We start from the raw sequence: 23,731 nt of genomic DNA on the forward strand, positions 1-23,731 counted from the left end.
CAACACTAAAATTAACAGACTCGAGGGAACAAAAACCCAAAATACATTATCAGGGATTGATTGTACACATTAAAGGAGATCTTCAGAAGGCAAATCTTGCGATTTTGCTGAGATGCAAAGTGTGACCACACAGCTCTTTGAAGTGCAAAGAGGAACAGTGCTGAGGGTGTCATATGCATCTCTGAGAACATGATATGATTTACATTTCAAAAGCCATATTTAGCAGAGATGGGGGCAGCAATACAATAACAAAATTGCAGTTAAAAGAGAAAAGGAAAAATACTCAAGGCTCTCAAGTCTAGTCTATTCAAAACCACAGTGAAACTATTAGCATTTCATATAGCTGCTTCCCTCCTTTTCTGGAGCAGGAAAAAAGAGAGCTGTGTGCCAACACTATATATGCCATTCTTACAGTCTTCTGCGGTTAAAAACCTCTGCATTTCTTCCTGTCGATTAACAAACTTTGTATGTCTTGCTGTAGATTATCTTTTAAAAATCTCAATTGTAACTCAGATGATACAATTCAGGTGCCTTCAGACATTCAATGAGGTTGGTTAAAAACACCCACAGGCTACACAGGCAGAAAGGTGGTTGCATTTCACTTGATACTGCTACTCCTATATAGCATGGATACTTACAGCTCACTGAAAACTACAGCTTGTTCCAGGCCCAGGTTTTAAAAACTAGGATAAAATTACTTTAATGGGGTGAAAGTGAACAGCAGACAGGCCCATGTTGAAGGAGAAGATTATTGTAGAAAGCAAGGAAGAAAGAAAAGAGGACTTGGAGGAGAACCCATCACTCCCCAGCCATCCTGTTCCTCGTGCAATGATGCTCGGCTCACTATCTCCCAGCTCAGTGGCACAGGCAGGTTGAAAATATATCTGTGATGATCTTATGACCTACTAATGGATTTTAGATTATGAGTCCAGCCAGGGCTTGCAGTACAGGATTGGACCCAAGGTCTACCTGCTGGAGCAGCCCCTGTCAGAGTATGGCAGTCCCAGCAGCCGCTGCTTTGCAGAGCATTGCAAGAGCCAGCTCAGGGAGCAGGTGGCAATAACGCACTGCTTGTTCCCCAGCCCCACATCACCCTTCACCCTGACCTGCAACATCTGGAGATGAGCTTATATGCTTTAGAACAAGCCTGTTTTGGACTCTGAATATCCCAGAGAGTCCAAAACTGCAGAAAAGACTTCAAGACTGCTCCTTGGGGTACAGTCAGCCAGGCCTCGAGGGCTTCATCAGAACCCACCTTGGGTGAAGGACAGAAAGGATCTCTCCTCAAGTGTGCCACTGAAACCAAGTGAGCCTGACACCTGATGAATGTCATCTTCCTTGCAACATATTGAATGGAAGCTAGCTGCTAGCAAAGATTAATCTCAATGGTATTGCTTTTCCCCCCAATTTTGTAATGCCACTATTACTGAAGAACATGTGTTTTTTGTCTCAACACACAGCACAGGAATGACTGATTAGTTACTTGTATTCAAAATCTAGTCATTTGCATTCAGAGCAAATAAGGTTACAGAACAGATTTTAAATGTTTTCCCCATTTCTTACCCAAACATCTCAACCTAATAGAGAAGAAAGTGGAAATTAAGGGAGAAAGAAAAAAAAAAATGTGTAGTATCTTTTATCAGAAAACACTGCATAAAAAATTTTAGAATAGTGTTTAAAAAGCCATTATTCCTGAATATTATAAAGGTCCTTGAGATACTTTTTCAACCCTTTGAAGTGCTCAATGCAACTAATAACAATTTCATATGAGGCTATTTTATTCTAAAATATATATAAAGGAGCAAATATAATATACATACACAGCAGCATATAGTTCTTTTGGGTCTTAACACTGTGCTCATTATTCTATAATGACTATAGGTGGATGCTGTACTCATTTCCCAAGCTTTCTCTCTAGAGGCCTAAGTTTCCTCTATATTTATAAGAGGAGGTCCATATTTACATTTACAGTCTTCTAACTTTTGATTTTGGTTTATAAATCCAAAATTTTGATGTTTCTACTTTCAACATTTTCATTTCACATCTTAGAGATGCTCAAGAGATGTGCAGTAATACATCAGCATCCAGGGAAATTCTCCTTTTTGATTTCTATATATTAGATATAAAAAACTTCTAATTCTTAAAAGAATAAAGTATTTTCACTTTACTGAAAATTAATATTTCATTAAAAGAATAATTATTCTCCACATCTTCAACAGTTCTGCTAAACTAGTTAAGAACCCAGTAGTGCTGAAGAAATGCTACAACACAGACACTTTCAGTAACCACTGCTTATTCACAAAGAAAGATGTAATTTTAACAACATTACAAGATACTGAAACATCTCAAGAGTTTATTCAGACCTTAATATTCAAAGGATAGTGCACTGCATCTGGTTTAAGTCCTTCCTTAAGGACTCAAGGTATGCTGGTATCTCTTGGTTGCCCTAAATGAGCATTTTCTACCACTGCAAAAGTGCTCTTCTCCAGTGCCAGGTAACGAAGTCAGAGGTGGATGCAGGATGGAAGGAACTGGAGCAGGATGTTGGGGCAAGCCTGTGCAGAGCTCAGCACTTGCTGGGCCTTGTCACAATTCAAAACCAAGTTCAGTACTTATAAAATGCTTCTTCCTTACAGCTGCATGGCCTATTTGGTGATCCTTTTCATTAGGCAGACTTTAATCAGTCACATTTGCACAATTTCAGGTTTCTCAGATTATGAATGCATCCAGGTGAAGATGACAAAGCAGCCCAAATGATACCACAGCAAATAAGGAAAACTGAAAATTTCAATTAAAAGAGCATGCAGAGCTACAACCTTTCTATTGTACTTCACATTATCCAGAAATTTTCCACTAAAGCTGAGCTTATGTTTAAAGGGAGGAGTTTTATGTTTGTTTCCCAACACACTGGTATGTTTGCATGCATGGAAAGGGTCAGGACCTCTGCTGACACATTTCAGCATGGCTCAGCCAACTCCACTGAAGCCATGTGCTTATCCTTTTCTACCAGAGTGGTGCAGAAATGCTGAACCAACCTGCTTAAGGGCCCAAAAAGTGAAAATACCCATCTGAAAATGACAGAATAAACAATACTGATAGAACTATAATAAGGTGTGATCTTTGATGTAACTTTTTTGCAACCTGCAGAGACCCCAGTGGGAACTGATTAGCTGGCAAGAGAAAATGTGGACTAGAAAGAATAGAGATTTTTCTCTTTGCTCCATCTGTTGCCTTCTTTCCAATAGCAACAAGAACTCTGCTTCCACTTCTGCTTTCATTCACCTACTCTGCAGTGTTTTATGAGTCTCAGAAGCAAACCAGAGCAAACCATTGTGCTGTATAAATATGTAGCTGTAAGGATTTTTGGCTACTATGCACTTACACAATGGAATATCTAGAAGAAAAATCAAATCCACTTATTTTCATCCTCTCCACTTTTCTCAGATTTGATCCTGAGAAAGACACCACCATCTAAACCTCACATGAATTGCAAACAGAAAGTATTTTGACTATTTAACACCTTTTGTGTCTTACACATTCTCATGTTATTTTTAGCTAGTAAACATGTTATTTCCCTTTTCTAAACTTTCAAAGATGCAAAAGGGTAACGGTAAAAAAAGAATCTGAGGGAGAAAAGTAAGCAAAGAGTATAATTAAATTCTGCATTAATATCTACATTTTATGGAGTATTATGCAACCATCAGCCAGGACAAGACTGGAGGAACTTGTTCTGAAAGAAGAAGTGAAATATTGCTTTTTCCAAGACTGATATTTCTGTAACATCTTGAAAAACTCAAAAGCACTGGCTGACATGTAAATGCTGCAAATTGGTTTTTTTGTTTGGAGAGGGGATTTTTCCATTTCCTTTCACTACATAAAGTCTGCTTCTCTGGCTCATGTTTTCGTTCCCACACAGGCTTGAAGAACTCACTCAGTGTGTTGCCAGAAGAGCTACATCCATAGGAAACACTTCCTGTGATAGCCCTTGGCATCCTTTGGGATGGTAAAGGACAGCATTTCACTAAGGTGTACAACACATTTCCCAACAGGAATATCTGTACAGGGAGCCCACACATTCACATTTTTAAGAAAGTTACTGGACAACTTGTGAGCTGTGCTTTAAATTAAATTAATCAAGGAAGATCTCATGCTTGGATTTCTTGCTTTCAGGTGAAGGAGTGTAAAAGGGGAAACAGCTGGAGCTTTCCTGCCCTGCTCTCCCCGTGGTCCCTGCAGAAGGAGGGTTGGCAGGGGCAGCCCCAGCAGAGCTCGGATGCTGCCGGCTCCGCCCTGCCCCATGGATGAATGGAGGACAGGAGCAGGGCAGGCTGGGCTGGCAGCATCGCTCCAGCTCAACGGGAGATGGGAGCACATCTCCAAGGAAAAAACTCCTCCGGCTGAAACCCACACAAGTACTCAACTATCAGCATGCTTCAACACTTGGCTGGAGTAAGGCCTATACATCCCATAGGTTAAGACAGCATAGACTTGGATATTTCTCTAAGTAGTTTTCAGGTAGAAAAACACTTCCAACATTTTTTTTTTTAATTGAACTGGTTTTTTTCAAAAAATCTTTTAAAGTTTGCTAAAGCCATTTAAAATGCTCTTGTGCACACATATAGCTCATCTGTCCAGCTCCTTTTGGATTTACCAAGTTTTCCAAGCTTTGTTTTTGCTTTTCACAGAGATTCAAAACTAGATAAATTAATAGCAACCAATTATACCTGATCTTCAGCGGTAAGGTCTGCATTTTACTGTGTGATCCTCATATATTTTATTTTATTTACTTCTGTCTATAATTTGTCTTCCTTCCAAGATAGCATTGCACCAGTGCTAAGTAAATCCTGCTTCTTAGGAAATACTGTGCTCCATAACTCAAAGACCACTTAAACTCAAGGCAACTTTCACAGGAGACCGTACACAAATCAAGCAGAAAAACAGATGTTCGAAATATGTTTATCTAAGCACATCTTTCTCTCTCTCACACACACACACACATATATATAATTTGTTTTTACTTTCAATCTCAATATTTGCATAGGTCAGTTGGGACTTTTTAAACAGCTGCTGTATTTTACTTTTTTGGTGCATTTCAGCAACATACAAAATGAGTTAGTATGTTAAGTTATGTTATACACATTTATATTCCTACAGATATTATCAGATACTCTTAGGCTTGTCAAGGAATTGTGTCCAAGCTTCTTCTTACTTCTTTTTTGCTACAGCACTCCCTACACTAGGGGAAATGGAGCACAAGCAAAGCAAGGTGGTCTTTTTTTATTAGCTGAAGCGGGAAACAGGTCTTGAGAAGAGCCAAACCCCAGCAGTGTTTTGCCTAGCCTGTTGAGAAAATGTTCTATAAAGCAAAATATATCCCAAACACCAGCACATGCCACAAAAAGCATTGCAGACAAGATCCAGTTAAAAAGGAAAAGGATAACTGTTTCAGTACTGACACTTCTCCTCTTCCTCCTGTTTATTTCTTTCTGGAGTGAAGCAACAAACTGAAGCAATGGCAAAAAATTGGTCTGTCTGGTAACTTCATGCTGAAGTAAATAGCCTCTGGTAACCATGTAGAAAGTATTATTCCCCAGAATCACAGAATATGCCAAGTTGGAAGAAGAATTATTGAGTCCAGCTCCAGGCCATCCCCAAGAGTCACACCATGTGTCCAAGAGCACTGTCCAAGCAGTTCTTGAACTCAGGCAGCCTTGCTGCTGTGACCACTTCCTTGGGAAGCCCTTTCACATAGGAAGAAATCCTATAAATAACCAAAAATGCAAACAAACATGCCACATTCCCTTCCATTCATCTTGTTAAGTGAAATAATTGAATCCTCTATTTTCTATCTCTACAAACAAACTAAGAAGCCATACATTATATCATATCTGTGCTGACAGAATGCAGTCAGTGGAAATCTTTACTAAGATCTCCATGGCAAACTACTGGATTTGGATGAGAGAATTATTGGGAGAAATTGTACAAGCTGTGTTACGCAATGCAAGTAAGAAGATTGCATTGTTTATTTTTGCAACTTAATAAAATTATAGTTATCCAAATCTGTCACACAAAATTATTAATCATGCTTCTCTGTGAACCTGATCAGTCAAAAAAAAACCTGACCTCTGAATTTCATTTGCCAAAATAACAAAAAGGTAGTAAGAGCAGAATCCAGTCTTAGTATTTTTCCAGAAAGGGTCACTATTTGAATTTGCAGAAGGCTGGTAAAAGCAAAAATTTCACTGAACAGAAATTGAACAGATTGAGAAAAAGATGACAAATTTTTGACTGGTGTTTCTGTGACTTGTTTGGGAAATGAGCAGTAGACAGAAACCATGGGAATCCTGCATATCTCAAGACTTTGAGTATCCAACATCCAGCTACAATCCAAAAGGCATTAACAATGCTGCACACCACTGGAAAACCGTGGTTGTTATTCACAGCTGCAGAACCTGAACCATCCTGACAAGGAGCAGTAGGACACAGAAGCGACTCATTTAACCCTGGCATGCCACAATGGATGTGTGAGCAAGGAGAGGACACCTCAGGAGAACACAACACAGCCACTGCTGCTCTGCTGTCAGACCATCATCAATGCAGAGCTGAGCATACGACGAGACACATTTGTCTCCTTCTCCACTCCCACAGAAACCCATGGCTGCTTCAAGAAAATCTTTCTTCTGGCTCCCTTTCACCTCATCCTGAGAACCCACCACACAGACACACTCACTGTATGTTGTTTACAAGCTCTCCATTTGCCAAGTTTCTGGTTTTTTATCAGCCAACACAAGCTCCTCAAGCTCTTTATTTAGGCTTTTAGGTGTAACAGGGGCACATGGTTATTTGCCATCTCCGTGCATTTCTGTTGCATAATAAAAGCAAATGGGCAGCGCTTGTTTTCTGGAGCAAATTACAATTATGTCACACATGCCCATCATCCCAAGAAGATCCAATGTCAGGTTTCCCCTCTCCACTGACAGCTTTTTCTGGGCAAGGGCATCACGTCCACCAAAAAAAAGGTGCACAGATGATAGCAGCTTCTCCCATTGCATCGATTAGAGCAGCCAAAACACCTTATTACACAAAATGAAGACACAGACACACATACTACTTGGCTCAAAAAAGTCAGACTTGTGTGGATCTAGCCAAGCTGCACTTTGTTTCTGAAGGCAGAAATATCTGCACATTGTTCTGGAAGGAAAATGTAGAAGACAGTATCTCTCATGTGAAAATCTCAAGCATCTTGGGGACACGGAATGGGAGAGTCCTCCCACAGTACAAGGGACAATGGAAGTAAAATATATGGGAATCTAAAAATTCAGGGGTTAATAAGAGTTACCCAAAATTATTCCAATTTCTGTCAAAACACAAGGTACAACTGAAAAAGCACAACACTATGCTCATTTCGACAAATGCAAAATGCAGAGGAGAACAGTTCTAACTGTAAAGAAAAAAGAACTGATGCTGAAGAGACCCTCAGGGGTGAGGAAGCTGCTGGAGAATGAAATCACTGTCTTGGAGTACAAAGCTACTACCTGCACAGCACTGGGGTTTGCTATGCACAACTCTGGGGAGTGAGTGTGCTCGGCCAGCCTCAAGAAGGACATAGTGTTCCTGTGCAGCTGGGCCTTGACCAAAGCAAATCCTCTTCTGCTAAGGAGTCAAGCATGAGTTATACAATTGAATTAGCATAAACTGACACCATATTATTTGAAGAAACACTGATAAGAATGGCCTAACTTTCTGGAATGCTGAATCAGTCAGTGCAATTAACGCCCATCTGCTGTGATCAGCAGCTGTTCAGGAGGGCAAGGAAAGTAAGAGGAAAGTCCACTAGTATTTTATGCACACAAAACTAGTTCTATCTTCCTGTAAATCAAGCCATACCACAAAACTTCATTTCGTTTATTGACAGTGTCTCAGGAGCCAACATCATCTGCATGCTGCGTGAAGAAATGCAAATGGAACATTATCCAGACAAGAAAAACCCAATTTGAAGAAAATGTTGACAGCACTGAGCACATCAGCTACAGGGTGTTCCCAGCACTACTTGGAGCAGCACAGGAGACACAGGCAGTCTGTGCAGTGCAGGCTCATGTGTATGCTTCTCTCAGCCTCAGGAAGGCCTGCAACTGTTTCTGACTGCACAGATCCACTTTACTTCCAGTACCATAGAAAACTTACAAAGATGTGTGACTGTATCCAAAGGGACCCTTGTTATAACAAATACCTAAAACTTCTGCTGTAGAATGGCACCAGATTTTAGATGACTGAAAATCCATGAGGTTTGCTGATGCACTCTCTACCAGCTTTCTCACACTAAACTACAACCATCTACATGAAATAACAGGAGTTTTAAATTCCTGTTTGCCTCCATTAAGACCAGGTCTCCATTTTGACCAGTATCTAACCAAACTGGTAGGTTTAAATTGCAGCTCCATCATTATGGGTGAGCTCTGAACTTAATGGAACAATCCAGATGGATCCAAACCATTGCTTCAACGTGGTCTCCTGCTGCTCTGCTTTCCAGAGCATCCACTTGAATGTTATCCTCTGAATGACACTACAAAACAACAAGATTAATATGTATCAGAAGCCATATCTGAGCAAAACTTTCTCCTGTGTCCATGGTGGTTTTGTCCATGCCAGACTAAGGAAAATGAACTTTGCTTTATTACTCAATAATCCAGATAACACTGAGGAAAGTGCTCTTTCAGCATTTTAAAGGTGTGTGCTTTTAAATCCTACAGTCAATGGGACATAAGTAATTGCCTCAGCAAGTCTTAGCTGCAACTAACAACACAATTTTACTCCAGCTTTCAACACATAAATGAGAAAAGGAACAAAATAACGGGTTAACATTTCTTGTATTTTTCTTGGACTTGGTACATTGGACTTCATATTTCTGGGCATGTTATCTGATCTCTCTGGGCTTCAGATCAAGTCACTAAAGTACATATAACTTCTACCTGTGGATTAAGGAGCTATAAAAAGTTTAGGGAACAGAAGTGTTACTGGTAAAACAGACAGAAAATGCTAAAGCAGAGCTTTGATTAATTTGATTTTGTCCTCAAGAGAGTACATCATTCTGCCAAAATCCAAACCAATTCAATTAGCATTGTAAAATCATGCCAAAGAAAGAGTTTTAACTAAGGTAGAGTCAATGATTCTTTATTTCCAGGTAATACCAACATACATACTCTGCTTCAAGTCTGGCCTTTTTCTTCAAAAAATCTACTGGAAAACTACTCCAAAAACTCACCAAAAATCACATGCAAAGCACATCAGGAAAACAGTATCCTGAGGTGATGAGCTAAATCTCATGTCCCAGAAAACCACAGTCCATTCTCTCCAAATCCCCATTACTCAAGATACAAAAGCAAAAGAGGTTATTTTCTTCCTGTGCTTGAAGGACAGCTTTTTACATAAACAAACTGCAAAAAGACATGGGAAGCAATGCTGTTACCAGTTAAATCTGTGAAATTCCCAAGAAGCTCTTGCTTAGCACAAATAAAAGAGAATCTCAACTCACTCACTTCAGCTTTAATTCATGAAGCATTCCTAACCCTAACTGGCAAAATCAAACAACTCATTAAGAACACTGTGTTTGTGTAATCTAGTGCCTTATCTATTTTCTGCCAATATTTTTAAAATAATAGATATATTTTAATATGCCCTTGCTATATTTTAAAATCATTCTTGCTATGCTCACATACAGTGTGTGGATGCAACTGAGGCCTGTGACTGCATGGAAGTGCAGAAGTGTGTAACTGACACAATGCTGACAGCGCCCCTCAGTAACAGCAAGGGGAGGTTGACCAAAGAACTCAACAATTGGTATTCTTATGAAGGAAAATTGGGCTGATTTGTTTTTTTTCAAGCAAACATCCCATTCAGCTGTTCTCTTTTCGTACTCTCCACACACACCATCCCTTAGTTTTGTTTTGTGTTTTGCAACAGCCTTTTAAAAGTACAAACCCACAACTTTTACTTTCAAATGTCCATGAGATTACATGTGCAATATTTCAAGCCTACTAGTCAGTCCTCTCCCCCAGCACCACAACCCTCTGCAATAAAGACAGATTCCTATAGGAAGGGCCTGCACAGTCGTAATTTATAAATAACTGCAAACTGTAATTAAAGCTTCACAACCCCATACAGAAACACTACAATCTCATATTAGAAGAAAATAATGATCTCTGCAGATGAACAATCATTATCTTCCTTGTTAAGTCATGGAGCTGCAGCTTTGTATTTCCAAGCTGTTAACCTATCATCAGTCCTACCATAAAAAAAAATACTTTTTGCCTTTCAACCCCCCCACCCTCCCTTTAAAACAAGGGGAAAATTTAATGAGAGTCCGACTTTGTGCCTTTGATAATTAAGCTTCCAATATCATGAAATTTGTTCTAACAGGAGCATCTGCTTGCTGCATTGCAGCCCTACAGCTAAGAAAGCATTGGACTTATTAATAAAATACAATAAAGAACTGAACATCTGGGTAGGAAAGATTCACAGAAAGGGAGAAGCTTGTTTTCCTCTCAAAATATTTAGGAGACAGCAAAGCTCATCCAAATAAAATGTAGTTTTTCTGTTGAGGAAGCAGCTGGAATCAATGATGCTGATTATTCTTATTGCACTATATCCTGCTGTAAGAAACAAACCTATTTAGAGGAAACAGAGGGGAAAGCAAGGAAAATCCCTCCTGTAATAATCTACCACACAGTAAAAGCTCCTGGTAGTGCAACCCATTGCCATGCCCAAGGAACAGGCAGATGGGTATACATAAGTTCTTTCTGCTAACAGCGCTGGCAGAAAAGGGCTTCGTATCAACACTTCAAATACTGAAAAGAGAAAACAGGACAAAAATAAAACAAGAAACACTAAGATCCCAGAAGAGTTAAATAGCTAGAATTTTGGATCAACAATTTGAGCATCTTATATAACACAGTTCATCATATGGTACCCAGTCACTCATGCATCAAGAGCAGAAACTGGGTTAACTACAAAATTTCTCAGAAACAAATTGAAACCTTGATTTTAAAACACTTCTAAATGTGCCAGATATTTCAGTACACTGTTCAAAGTTAATTACCATCAAACTAAATATCTGTGCCTCACATTCTTTTTAAATGCAAAATCCGTGGGGCTGCATGCAGATCCTGCAAATGGCACTCACTTTCTGGAAGGCTTTGCAGCATTTCTTTGCACCCTTGAGCTAAGGGAACATGAAGGTGTCAAAAAACCTTTCTGAAGCAGGATGGCCATCCCAGAACCCACAGGTAAACTGCAATCTTCCATTCAGCAGTGATGCACAGACTTGAGTGCACTGCCCCACCTCTGGCTGAAAGGGATACACCCCATGCCCTGGGGACCACTGTCTGCCCTCCTGTCTTCTGGGACAGCAGAAAAAGGGCTGCTATCACTGAGGGGACAACCCCAGAGGAGCTGCATCACATCTGTCTTCCTATGGCAAATGGAAGAATTACTTCTCTGAGTCCCATTTTTTGGAAGGAGTCAGTTGCTACCCAGTACATGCGTAAGCTAGCAAGACTGATCCTGATTTATCTAGACATTTTTCTGCCTCTTCTTATTTCTTCTAGCTTAAAACTCCTTGTCTGGTGTTTGTTGGTGTTCTTTGTTCTTAAACAAGGTGCAAGAAAAAGCAACCAAAACAATGTGTAATATTGTTCCCTGCCATGATGACAGAACTAAAACCAAACCAACCAATGTTAATTCAGTGCACATTATGGATTGGTAATGAGCCATTTTTAGTCACATATATCTTCACAATTTTAAAAGTCAAAGGTTTTGCTACTGTTTGCATCATCTTATACATAAAAATATGTCAATGTACACCCTATTTTTTATCTGTTGAGACTTCATGACATGACTGAAGCTCCACATTTATTTTAGAGTGCAGAAAAGGCTCTGGGCTTTTTTATGAAAATCACACAGAACTCACGAGGAAAAAAAAATCAAATATGCATTTGCAGAGAGAGCTGTGTGGATTTTTAACAAATAACCAAACCAAATTTACATTGTAGCCAGAAGCAAACATCAAAAACTCCAGTTCAGAGGGGTACTTTTTTAGTAACACAATCACTTCAGGAAACCATTAAAATAGCACAAACTTAAAAGCAGCATTGGCAAAAACTGAATGTAGTTCAATTCCGGTTTCCAACTCAATATCTCTTTTGCACGCATATGCTTTGCCTTCCTTACTCAGCTTCATAATATAAACCACCAAAGTGCACTTAAAAGTCTGAACTGACAATGCCAAATTTTAATTGAAACAAATGAGAGAAGTTGGGCAACATATGAGCATTTTATAGGGAACTTAGCAGCAGTCACAGCTGGGATAAACCTCCACCCCTACAAGTGAGAAAGGGATCTAGTTTCCTCCTTTTATTTTAATCCTTCCTTCAAAACCCCAGACAAATCCGCTAAATTAAAAAAGAAAAAAACCACTGCAAACGAACAGTCTGACAAGGAGTGACTTCAGGAAAAATGTAATCTTCTCCCTCTTAATGAATGAAAATACATTCTCCCAATTCAGAGGCACTTTCTTGCAGCCTTTTTATATGTCAGCAACTTGCAACAACCTCTTGTCATTTTAAGTGCTACACAAAATGTCTCTGAAAACTGTTGGTGTATTTGTGTACACACTTGTGTCTGTACAAAGTCCTAGATGCAAACCATGCCTGCAGTAAATGCTCTTTTAGAGCATTTCATGCCATCACTGCAGACGTTTTACTGCTTAAAGAGAAGACTAATTTACACTAAAAGGAAAAATCACTTCACAAGAATATGAACCAGTCCTCCTACAGGTGCTTTTGCTGCAATTAATAAAGCAATTTTGTCGTGAAAGTGAATGGAATAGAGGCAAAGGACACCTACAAAAATATCAGGAACTAAACACATAGCATTCAAATTGAAATCTATTAGCAATACCTCAAATCTAAGTTATAAAAACCAGACTTCTCTCTGTTATTCCAATTAGGTGGATGAAAAATTTCCTACTTCACTGTTACAGCTGCTCCTTAGGAAAGCATTCCCATGGATGATAAGGCTGGGTGGGAACAGCCCAAGGTGGCTGTCAGCCATAGCACTGTTAAAAATTATTTGCTTCTACTTGGTTTTGGGAATGCAAAAAGATCATCTGAGATGGAGGAGGGTAAATCTGTCTCCCTTTCCAACCAGTTCTTGACTCCTTGGGTGAGCTCATCAATAAAACATCACTGCTTATAATAGTCATGCAGTCCACAGAGAACTACTCTACGATTACAGATGTCACTAAAAAGTCACAGCCCTAAATTACTTCTCAAATGTATTATGCAAATGTAAGTAAATGTATTTATTTCTGCACCCAGCTGAATCATAGCAGAAGTAAACTTCCAGTTTTGTTGCCTTACTGAATTTTTTAACTTCAAATCTCACTTTCAATCTATGAAGTACATTATAATACAGCTGCACAGAAAAGCACCTCTATAATGACAGTGAAACCATAAAATGTAACTGCTGCACCTGTTCCCCTTGGGAATGCTGAAGATGCTGGGCAAATGCCCTTTGCCCACATCATTAAAACAAACAAAGCCATTGTCATGAAATCATTCACTGTGCAGAAACTTTTTAAGTTCTTCTATTATCTTTTATAGCTTAATTTGAGCACTGAGAATCTCTAGAGTGCTTTGCAGCACATTAATAAGAGACACTTGCTTTATAAAGTTTATCATTATTACTATACAGCCTATGTCAGCTCATTACACTCAAATTTGGGGGTTTTATTTTAAAAAATTTTCCTCAGCCCAAGACTTGACTTTTTCAGTGAATGATAAAGGCAGTGGTGGTTCCCGAGGTCTCTTTCACAGAACTGCTGCTGGTTCATTTTCCATACTGCTTTGAGAGCCCATTATTTCTAAAACTCTGAAAGGATCTTCTCTGAAGTCATGAGGCACCAGACCCTGACTGCACTGCTATTTCCCTCAGTAAAATCAGGGGCTACCAGAAGTGCTACTGGAAATGAAGAAAACAATACCGGAAGTGGCAGCTGGCAAACAAGGGAATGTTTCAGGTTTTAAACAAACTCGTGTTTCATACAGCACTCAGGCTACTTAAATACTGTAGAGCTTACAGTAGTAGCCTGAGCTCTTTATCCAATAAGTAAAGCTGAACCTGACCTGGAGTCAGCCATTAGAGGGGTTTGAAGACGTGACATGATGAAATACAGAGGCAGCAGAGGCCAGACCGACACCAGCAGCTTTCATCAGCCTCACAACAATCCCTGAGGGCCTTTCCTGTTCCCTGACAAACTCTCTGTGCAGGTGGATGCCCCAACAGCAGTAAGAGTATAAAACCCCACAACTGGGATGGCTTGGCTCAGCCCCTGAGGGCTAAACACCCCTTACCTTGGAGTCAGCTCCGTGTGGGCCTTCCCGAGGCTGGTGCAGCTCAGCCGCCCTCGGGAGCCCTTCCTGCCTCAGTGCCCAGGTGGGAAACATAGGGGAGGCCCAGAGCTGGCCCACCCAACTCCACCCAGCTCCCACTGGGAAGGATCCATGGGGGCATCATCAGCAGGGACCTCGTGTTTCTGGAGCCCTCCCCAAAGATGTTAACCCCCACCTGGATGTGGAGCACAAGCTGTAGCTCAGCACAAGGCACTTAGTCAAAGCCCCCCGTGATGAGTACAGCACATCAGAAGCACCACTGCGGTGCTTTTGGCAGAATTTTCCTGATGTCTGATGCTGTGCATGGCTGGTGTATTCCTGTAGGATGCCCAACAGACAGATCTTGGCCTAAATCTGCAAACAAACTTTTTCAAACAAATCAACCACACAAAGAGTTTTTCAAATCATGCTTCACTTTGTTAACAAATACTGGCTGTCAACACTCTTGTGGTTTTTTTTTCCCCCAACACATTAACCATGTTGGATTTCTCCCAAAAGGGGTACGAGAAGGGACAGGTTTGCTGGACCATCAAAGGCATATAACATTTTTCATTTTTCTTACACAGCAAAAAGCATTATTTAAACTCCCATTTCTTCATAGAACTTCTTTGAACAGAATTTATTTACCCAATTAGTTCTAAAACCCAAGTCCCTAAGCAAATAAATGAGTGCTTAAGTATGGTGATGTTTAATTAATATTGCCAGAATATTAACTCATTTTTAACTATGAAATCTCACTGAATCATTTTAGAGACACATAAATGCAAAAAAGTTTTTCCTCCATTTCTACCCAGATCCTTGTGTACTCAAGAGAGTGCAGGTAATTGATAAAAAAAAATTAAGAAATCTCAATCTCTTTACGATCAAGAAATATAAACAAAAACTAAAAAGGTGGGTTTTTTCTACTTTGAGTCTGATAAGGCTTGCAAAATTTCTCCATGAGCTCTGATACTCTCAAACAAACAGTGGAGTCATATCAGTCTCATGTTGATGAAAGCATCATGAGACATTTCTCTTTCTGATCAAACCCTTGAAGGTACAGTACAGAGAACATTATTAAGATGTTCAAATCATGTTCCTAAAAATGATTGTGTCGTTCCCAGTCTATTTGGGAATATGCACTAAGCCAATCAAACTGACAGGTGTTGCAGCAGAACTCAAAACAACCCAAGTCCTGCTGTTCCTGGAGCCCAGCAGTCCAGAAGCTCAGACCTTTTCATACTGACTGTGTCTTCCCAGTACTCCCCAGCACAGCACTTCCTTTAACACTATTTGTGTTTTTCTCAGAGTCCAGTACAAAAATGCTTTCAGAAATGAAATATGAATGTCTGATACTGCTTTTTTTCATTGTCCTCAGAACACTGCCTCAGTCTTAGTTAACAACTCTGTTCAAACCCTGCTTTGACAGGAGAACCATGTACCCCCTCAGGGGCTTTCAACAGAGCTCTTTATTGCATGAGTTAGATGTGGGTACACTTAGGTGAAACAAGGAACATTTTACTGGTATTTATTGGTAGCACTGGAAAGTTAAGAAGCAAAAACCAAATTTCTGCCCAATTTCTAAATAAGCAAGGACCATAAGTTTCTCAAAAAAAAGTTTGCCAGAGTATTTCCTTTTTATAAATGCAAAACATGCTTTATATTAATCCCATTATTGTAAACCATGGAGCCATTCTGACTAAAATAAAACACACCAGAACATACGCAGCCAGCATGAAAAACTTCAGTCCAAAAGTAAAAGACATATGAATTAATGTGCAGCTGAAAACAATCATACAACAGCAAATATTTAATAAAGAGCAGTAGTTAGATTACATACAGTTGTTTTACAGTATGTGGATGTGTATAATTCACACACATTCCCTTCTCACTTTGGAACCCTGAAGATTAGCAAAGATTCCCTGGAAAACTTCTACAAGAAGTATTTCCCCTAATAGCAAAAACTTTCATTAATAATACAGGAAAAGGAATGCCAAGAGTATGAGTGTAAATCCTTGGGCAGTAAGCAAGGTAGTTACCAAGACATTATTCTTATATAAACACACACAACCCATCCAAACACGCACCAAGAGTCCATGATCTGTTTACAATTAAATCTGATGCATTTCCTTGTATGTGTAAAATATGTATGTGAAAGATTCTAAATTTCTGAGTTTAAAAGCCTGTTCCTGTCTAGTTGGGACATTCAAGGAGACCTTCAAATCTCCGAAGAGGAGGCTTCCCCAAAGATGTTTCCAAGAAGAAAAAAACACACAAGGAACAACACTAACATATTGTAACACTAATGTAATCTATTACAAGGCTATGCAAAAGAATTTTTAAAACTAATTTAATGTGGTAAGAGGGTAGCTCTTTGCTCCCAATGGATGTGGATGTAAAACAATCTCCAGAGTACTGTCAGAGCACTTTCAGGAGCTATCACCAAGAGCACTGTGGTTACCAACCACCTTGCAGGCACTGCATCTTCCACTCTCTCAGAACAAGAGTAGGAGATAGTGCAGGCTTGACAGCTTCTGCCTGCTTGCAGGGTGAAGGCAGACATAGATGCTGTCATGATTCCATGGTGTCGGCATGACAACAAAATTAATGCAGAGTCCACTAACCAAAGACAACAAATTTTAAAACTTCAACATGTGAATTTGTTCTACTTAGAATAAGTGGGGGAAACAGGATCCTCCGCAGCTTGTCAAAAGAAAGGGCAAATATTTTTCTCTCTCCTTGAGCTGTCTTCTCACGAGGTTAGTCATAAGAGAGCTCTGCTATAGCAGAAAGAGTTTCACCTAAAACAGGTGAAAAACCAACCAAAGCCATTGTTGACAGTGGCTCTGCCTCATACTGTCCACTCCAGCCAGACCAGAGGAGAGTCTGGGTAGGACATGGGCTGGAGCAAAAGTGTTTCTTAAATCTCCTATGGTCTGCCAGAAACAGAAAATAGGAGGATGCTAAAATGCAAAAGTCACCTTGCTAGCCCTTTAGGGCCAAAAATAAACTTTAGCACATAGAAAAAAAAAAATCCCTATTTTATAAGGCATATTTTTAACAAACCGATTGGTCAGGCTTTTAGAGTTCATACCCAAGCAATTCTTAGCAAATATGAGGGATAAAAACTAAAGAATCTCAAACAAATCAATTTATCAACCAGGAAAGTCATAACCAAACATTTAATAGAAGACTCTACTGAACTCAGTTGCTAACTGCTTAATGCTACCACCTAAATTTGACTTGTTAATCGTGTCCTTCTTTTAAACCAGAGGTCTGATTAACAGCTTTCAGGTTAGTGTTTAAGCTCATGATATTAAGTCAAATGCAGTTAACGGAGCAAGTTTTTTCATGTTAAGGAGGATGAAAATATTTTTCTTTTAGAAGGTACAGCCTCTGGCTATCTCCAAATTAGAGAAAAACTACAAATCACAACTTAAAATAAAACATACTAGTGAGTATGTTACTAAAGACAAAGTAGAGACCATCTGAAATTGCCTAGAGGCAACTAAAAATACTTGCTGAGGAGAAACAAGTCATCTTTGCTCCAAATGTAAAACCACCTCCTGACAGCTCTCCAGGCAGAATAGAGGAGTTAAGAAATACAATTCAGCTTTGAAGGGTACGATCTCTCAGGGTTTGTGAAAAGCTGTTTTAGATAAATTATGAAAGAAGTGAGTAGCAGAGATGAAGGTAAGGCAAGACTGGAGAGAAAGAACCACGCCAAAATGGTTTGTAACAGCCAGGACAAATGCCTTTTGCCAAACTCTACAGGACAATCCCCAGTAAGAGCTATTTCCCCAAACAGCGATGAACAGAAATTATCCTCATGAGCACTGCTTTCTAGCCTTCTATGCTGATCAAGCTGCTGCATTTTCCTCAGGAAACCTCAGCCTCTCTAGTTTCTCCAAATGGGATGAGAAATGGTTTTAAGCCTTCCAGTAAGAACACGAGGAAAATCCATGAGGACTTTCTCGCCCTGCCCTCGCAGCAGCTGTGCACTCAGAAGAGGGGACAGGCAGCCAGGGACTCCTTCCACCCCCACCATCCACAGAGTTGGTTGGTGCCCTTCACTCCTCTTCATGGACTCACACAGGTCTCTGCAGATTTGGTCCAGATACCACTGGGACCACTTTTGGGACAGCTTCTCCTTTCCCCTTTCCCCAGCATGTGTTCCAGCTATGCTAGTAACTCCATCCCAGCTGGACACAGCACTCCCCACTGCTCTGTCCTCCCTAAGAGCGATAAGGATTGATGATTTTCAGGCTCAAATCACATCTCCCTGAGGTAGTGGTGACTGTGAAGGTGGAAGTCCCACAAGCAGACTACTCCTCCCTGGCAGTGAGCAGGGCTTGTGTTTTGTGCCAGTTTTAAGTCCAGAGCCTAGGAACAAGCTGTCAGGGATTTCTTTCAGTGCTGCAGTCTTCACGATGGGTTGGCTTCTGCTCCTCAATAACCCCTCCATACAAAGTATGAGAGCTGAAAGCTCTGCTTTCATCAAAACAAGAAAACAATGAAGGCAGCACCTCCACTTTGGTTTTATAAGTCTTTTTATGAGTCATCATACAGCATGAACTAAAACTAAAAATCTATGTTGCCTAGTCACTTAAAGACAAAACACAAGAAAGGCCTTTGTTTCACAAAACGTGGTTACTTGAATAGGGATAATATGAAGAGCTCCTCTAATTAGGATTAATACTTCTAATACTTTGTGCCAGGAGACTGATTCCTTTAAAAGGAAATGTAAATGGACATAAAAAGGTCGTCAAACTGGAGAGGTGTTTATTAGTGCATCATCAATAAAAACAATCGATAATTGAACACAGTGTAGTATATGGTAGAGATAATTCATGCTATTTATGTATAAAATATTGTAAAATCCAAGCTATGTCTTTGACCACCCCAGCCGAGAGCAGAGCCTTATCTGTTAACGTATGAATGGAGCCTTCCTGGGCCATGATCACTGACTTCCCTGGAATGTTCCAGCCACTCAAGAGTGATCTTCACATCGGAGATTGCATCTACTACCCAGTGCCACCCTGTTACATGTGAATGCCAACTTCTCCGGAGTGCTCTGACATCATCTAGACACCTGGAACCAGACTTTTGTCTAACCCTGCACATGTATGGCCCCGGTTCTGCATGTGAAGGAACACAAAGGAACATTCGGTCATTTCTGCCCCAGGCAGAATAAACTGTATATAAGCTCACTGCACAAAGCAGCTGGTGTGAACCAAGGGGAGACTCTGACATTCAGGGGTCAGATCCATTTGTTCACCCAGCGCCGAAACCCGGGCTCGACGCTGACTCTTGGCTGTGGTGGTTGTTTTTCGAAATTCTATTTTGCTGACGATCTAATACATCATTGCTAAATTTTCTTATAAATTTGGCTTCCAATTTGATCATTTATAACAACAGTGAGCATTCATTTCTATAAGACTCACCCGGATTTAACTTAGTATTATTGTTTGGAGAGAGATGTGACTTAGTTTGAAGAGGAGTAAATACATTTTTTCTTTAATAAGGATGTAAAGTTTATGAGACAGATATACTATATACTTTTCAAATATGAATTAGGGGTTTGGTTAATTTTTTAACCTTGCACTGGATTTTAAGTGTCCCACGTGTCAGCGAAATTCTGCCCTCACTTCATGCAATGGGAATTTTACTAATAACTTCACTCTGAGCAGAATTTTACCTAGGGGACCCACATTCATTTCATAATTTTATAGGTAAACCCAAGAGCATGATGCCTTATACAATGAGGACAGAGCTTGAAGAAATCAGTAGATCTTCCATTTTATGCATTTTCCAGGCACGGATACTTAAATACACTAAGACTTAGGGTAGCACTGTGTGTATTTACTTTAGTTTTCAGCCAAGGATCACAACAAACTCCTAAGCTTCATTTTCTCATAATCAACTGCAAACCTTTCTAAAACATTTGGGATATTTTATCAGAGCATAAAAAGGTTTGCACAACTACATTACTTCAAACTCCTATCACAAATTACAACTTCATATTCACTATGGAAACAGAATTTGAGTTCACTTGAGAAATAACTAAGTCATAAGGATTTAACTCCCCCTGCTATTCATTAAAAATAATTATTCACTGCATAAAGGCTTGGTGCTGAGTGAGTGAACGGTCAGGCTGGAGAAATCCATTTAGCCGTGGAACAGACATCTCAGATGCACCAAAGGTGCCTTTCCTCACGCAGCCCCCTTTATTGCTCAGCTGGAAAGACTATCTGTAGAATAAGATGAGACCTCAGACACCCATTTAGTTCCCCACTCCTATATTGGCTTTGCCGATAGGAGCACTGATTACCGACAGACAATAATGATTTTTGCAATGCAAACATCTGTGCAACAGAAAACAGACTGAGATCAAATTAATGGCCTGTATCTCACTATTAAGCAGGTACCAAATAGTAAAGATGTTTTTAATTGCTGATAAACCTGAATTCTTACTGAAAATTTAGCCAATAGAAACATCAAAAGTTTTATAAATCTACAAGTGAGATGCCCTTCAATACCCTTTTGAAATAAAAGAAAAACATATTTTTTAAAAGTAAATAATCAAACTACTCTTAGGCAAAGCTCTAACTAAGGTCTGAACATACAGAAATCCAAATTATGTTAGTTATTGGTCTCACTGTAACAATAACTCAGCCATATTGCCCACGAGCAGCAATTAATTAAATTTAATAAGGAATGCTACGAGTTGTTCCTGTCTTTAAAAACCCAGTCAGGGCCCTAAACAATGCTGCCTTTCTTATTCCAATTTTCAAATGTTTAAAAATCCAATTGAACAAAATCATCTTCAATGCTGGAGAAAATCCCAATGCATAAAAAATCACTTAAGTGCCCTATTAAACGAACCAACCAAATCTACGTGGCAAAGGAAATGTCAGTTTTTAACAGGTTACTGAACACCTCCTTTCAATAATAGAAATATAATTTATCTTTAATAACACACAAGTAGTTTTTCCCCATCACTAAACTCTGAGTCAGGAATTCACTGAGGATTAAAAAGCAAACATTAGAAAATAGGAACTTGGTGTGCTGAAAATTCTCTAGTCACTTCAATGCATGCAGAAGATTTTCCCTTTCTTTTTCCAATGAACAGGAGGGTGATCTTAAAAAGCTTGGAATTCTTTTCCTCTCTTTACTGTTTGAATATGAAATGTCATCATACAACAGAAAGCCAAGGGAAAAAAATCAAGCATTATACAAGTCCATAGTACCCATCTAATTTCCTGGCTACTACAGCACAAGTGATGAATGGGAAACCAGCAAAATTTTTCCAACTGCCTTTCAGAAAAGCATGTCACCTGAAAAGACAGTGTGAAAAATAGTGCCAAAGTCTCTCAGAAAAAGTGATCAGAGACAGCCTTTAAAGGAGTAACATTACAAATTACTGCCTCCTGAGTAAAAAGTTAAGTAACTGATCATGTAAAACCATAAAACTACCAAGACAGGGACCAAGGTATCCCATCTACATTTGGAAGACAGGTTAATGCAATCAGCACAAAAAATCCATCACACTGGAAAACCACTTGATTAATCCAGTGTATTACATGTTCACACTGTGACTTCTCTAATCTGATGTTGCAAAACTCATCTGCTTCCTCATTTATGCTTATTATCAATGCCATCAACATTATGCTAAGACAGAAAAGTTTAACTAGCTTTGCAGAGTTAGTACAGAAAGCACTATAGCAGCATAAATTCCACTGGTCTGCTCCAGATTGGGAAAAAAAAAAAGCCTGAAATAAATAGGGAAAAATGGCAAACAGTAAGCACTTTGAGAGCTGGATTCATAAGTGCCAACAACTATCTCTCCTAAGAAATTCCTGGGTTTGCCACAAATTGGGCTCAAATTCTGAGGATTTTCAAGCCATATTCCACAAGGAAATTCTACGTCAGATTCAAAGTCTCTTTTCCAAATTCAAGGTGCAGCTTTAGCACTTTTTACTTGTTCTTTGAGGAAAAATGTCTACAAGCTGGCTAGGACCTATACTTGCAAAATCTGCTTATGAAGGCAATCACTCCTGTTCAAGCCTATGGCAGAGTTCCAGGTGCTTAGAGTGTGAAACAGGAACTCCACTGAAACGAAAGGTCAACGAGCCCTGCATTCCCACCAGGAAGGAAGACTGGAAGGGCTTTATAGCAGCAAATACCTCAGGAAGGATGCCCTGGCTGTCAAATGCCCTTGCAGACAGGTGGTGAACTCCTCCCAGCATTGTCAAGGGCCACAGGTTCCTTTAGACTCTGAATTCCCTTGCCATGCCACCAAACAAGGATACTTACCCTAAAGGAATTACTTGCTAAAGAAAGCTCCTCATAGACAACCTCTTTCAGTCAGGAAGGCTGAGAAGAAAAAGAGGAAGAAAGCAGACGAGTATTTTCCGTCCATATTTCCCTTTGTTGGAAGCTTGTGTGCTACCTTCAGTGCAGATCCCCTCTTGCCTATTCAGCCTGGGGACCAGCATGCCAGCAGCAATCAGTAAATAAAAAAACTGACTCCCAACTGCACATGTTATTTGCAGCTCAATAAAAAATAATGCTGGGTCTTTGACACGTGTTTATATAACACCTAATATAAAAGGCTTGTTTCTCATGAATAAATATGTGGTGCAGGCCGAAGTCTGGAAGCATTTTCTAACTAAGAAAATAAAATCTGTGAAGTCTAAACTCCAATTCAAATTTCTCCTAAGCTTTTTAGACCTAGGGTTCAAGTTTGAGACCATATGCAATTAAAACGAAGTAGACTTGCCAAAATAAAGCATATTTTGTGATGCAGTGATCTTGACTGATTTGGTTTGTTTATTTCTGCTTACACAGAATTTGGTAAACTGCGACAAGTGACTCTGCTAATGCAAGACAAATTCACCCACCTGGAAACAACCAGTATTTTAATATATTTTAATGAAAATGCTCTAAGAGTAAACAGTAGCCTTTCCTACTGGTTGTACTAGTTATTGTAGAGCCTTATATAGCTTAATCTGATCATGCAGCTTCTTCTTATCACACATTACAGTGCTTACACTTGGAAAATTAGTATTATAGCACTTTAATCTTTATTATTCTCTACAGTTTGGAGTGACCTGCCTCTTCAACTTTATAAATAACCCAAATACTCTGTATGCTTAATTTGCTATCACCATAGTAATTTTTTCAAAGGATGACTCAAATTCTTCCTCCAAAATTAAACGCATTTTTTCAATCAAGTCTCTTTTTGCAGAACTAAAGCACTGGACAAAATTTTTATTCAAAAAGCCCTTTCTTCTTCATGAAAA

The 23,731-nt window shown here is 39.5% G+C and overlaps 1 protein-coding gene across 2 annotated transcripts in view; it reads right to left on the reverse strand.

The window, feature by feature from the left end:
- LDLRAD4 (low density lipoprotein receptor class A domain containing 4) overlaps positions 1–23,731 on the reverse strand; it is a 286,905-nt gene that overhangs the window by 184,502 nt on the left and 78,672 nt on the right. The gene's annotated exons all lie outside the window — the stretch shown is intronic.

Source organism: Agelaius tricolor, unplaced genomic scaffold, assembly GCF_023055355.1.
Source record: "Agelaius tricolor isolate 1412-34295 unplaced genomic scaffold, bAgeTri1.0.p SCAF_2, whole genome shotgun sequence".
Classification (NCBI taxonomy): Eukaryota; Metazoa; Chordata; class Aves; order Passeriformes; family Icteridae; genus Agelaius; species Agelaius tricolor.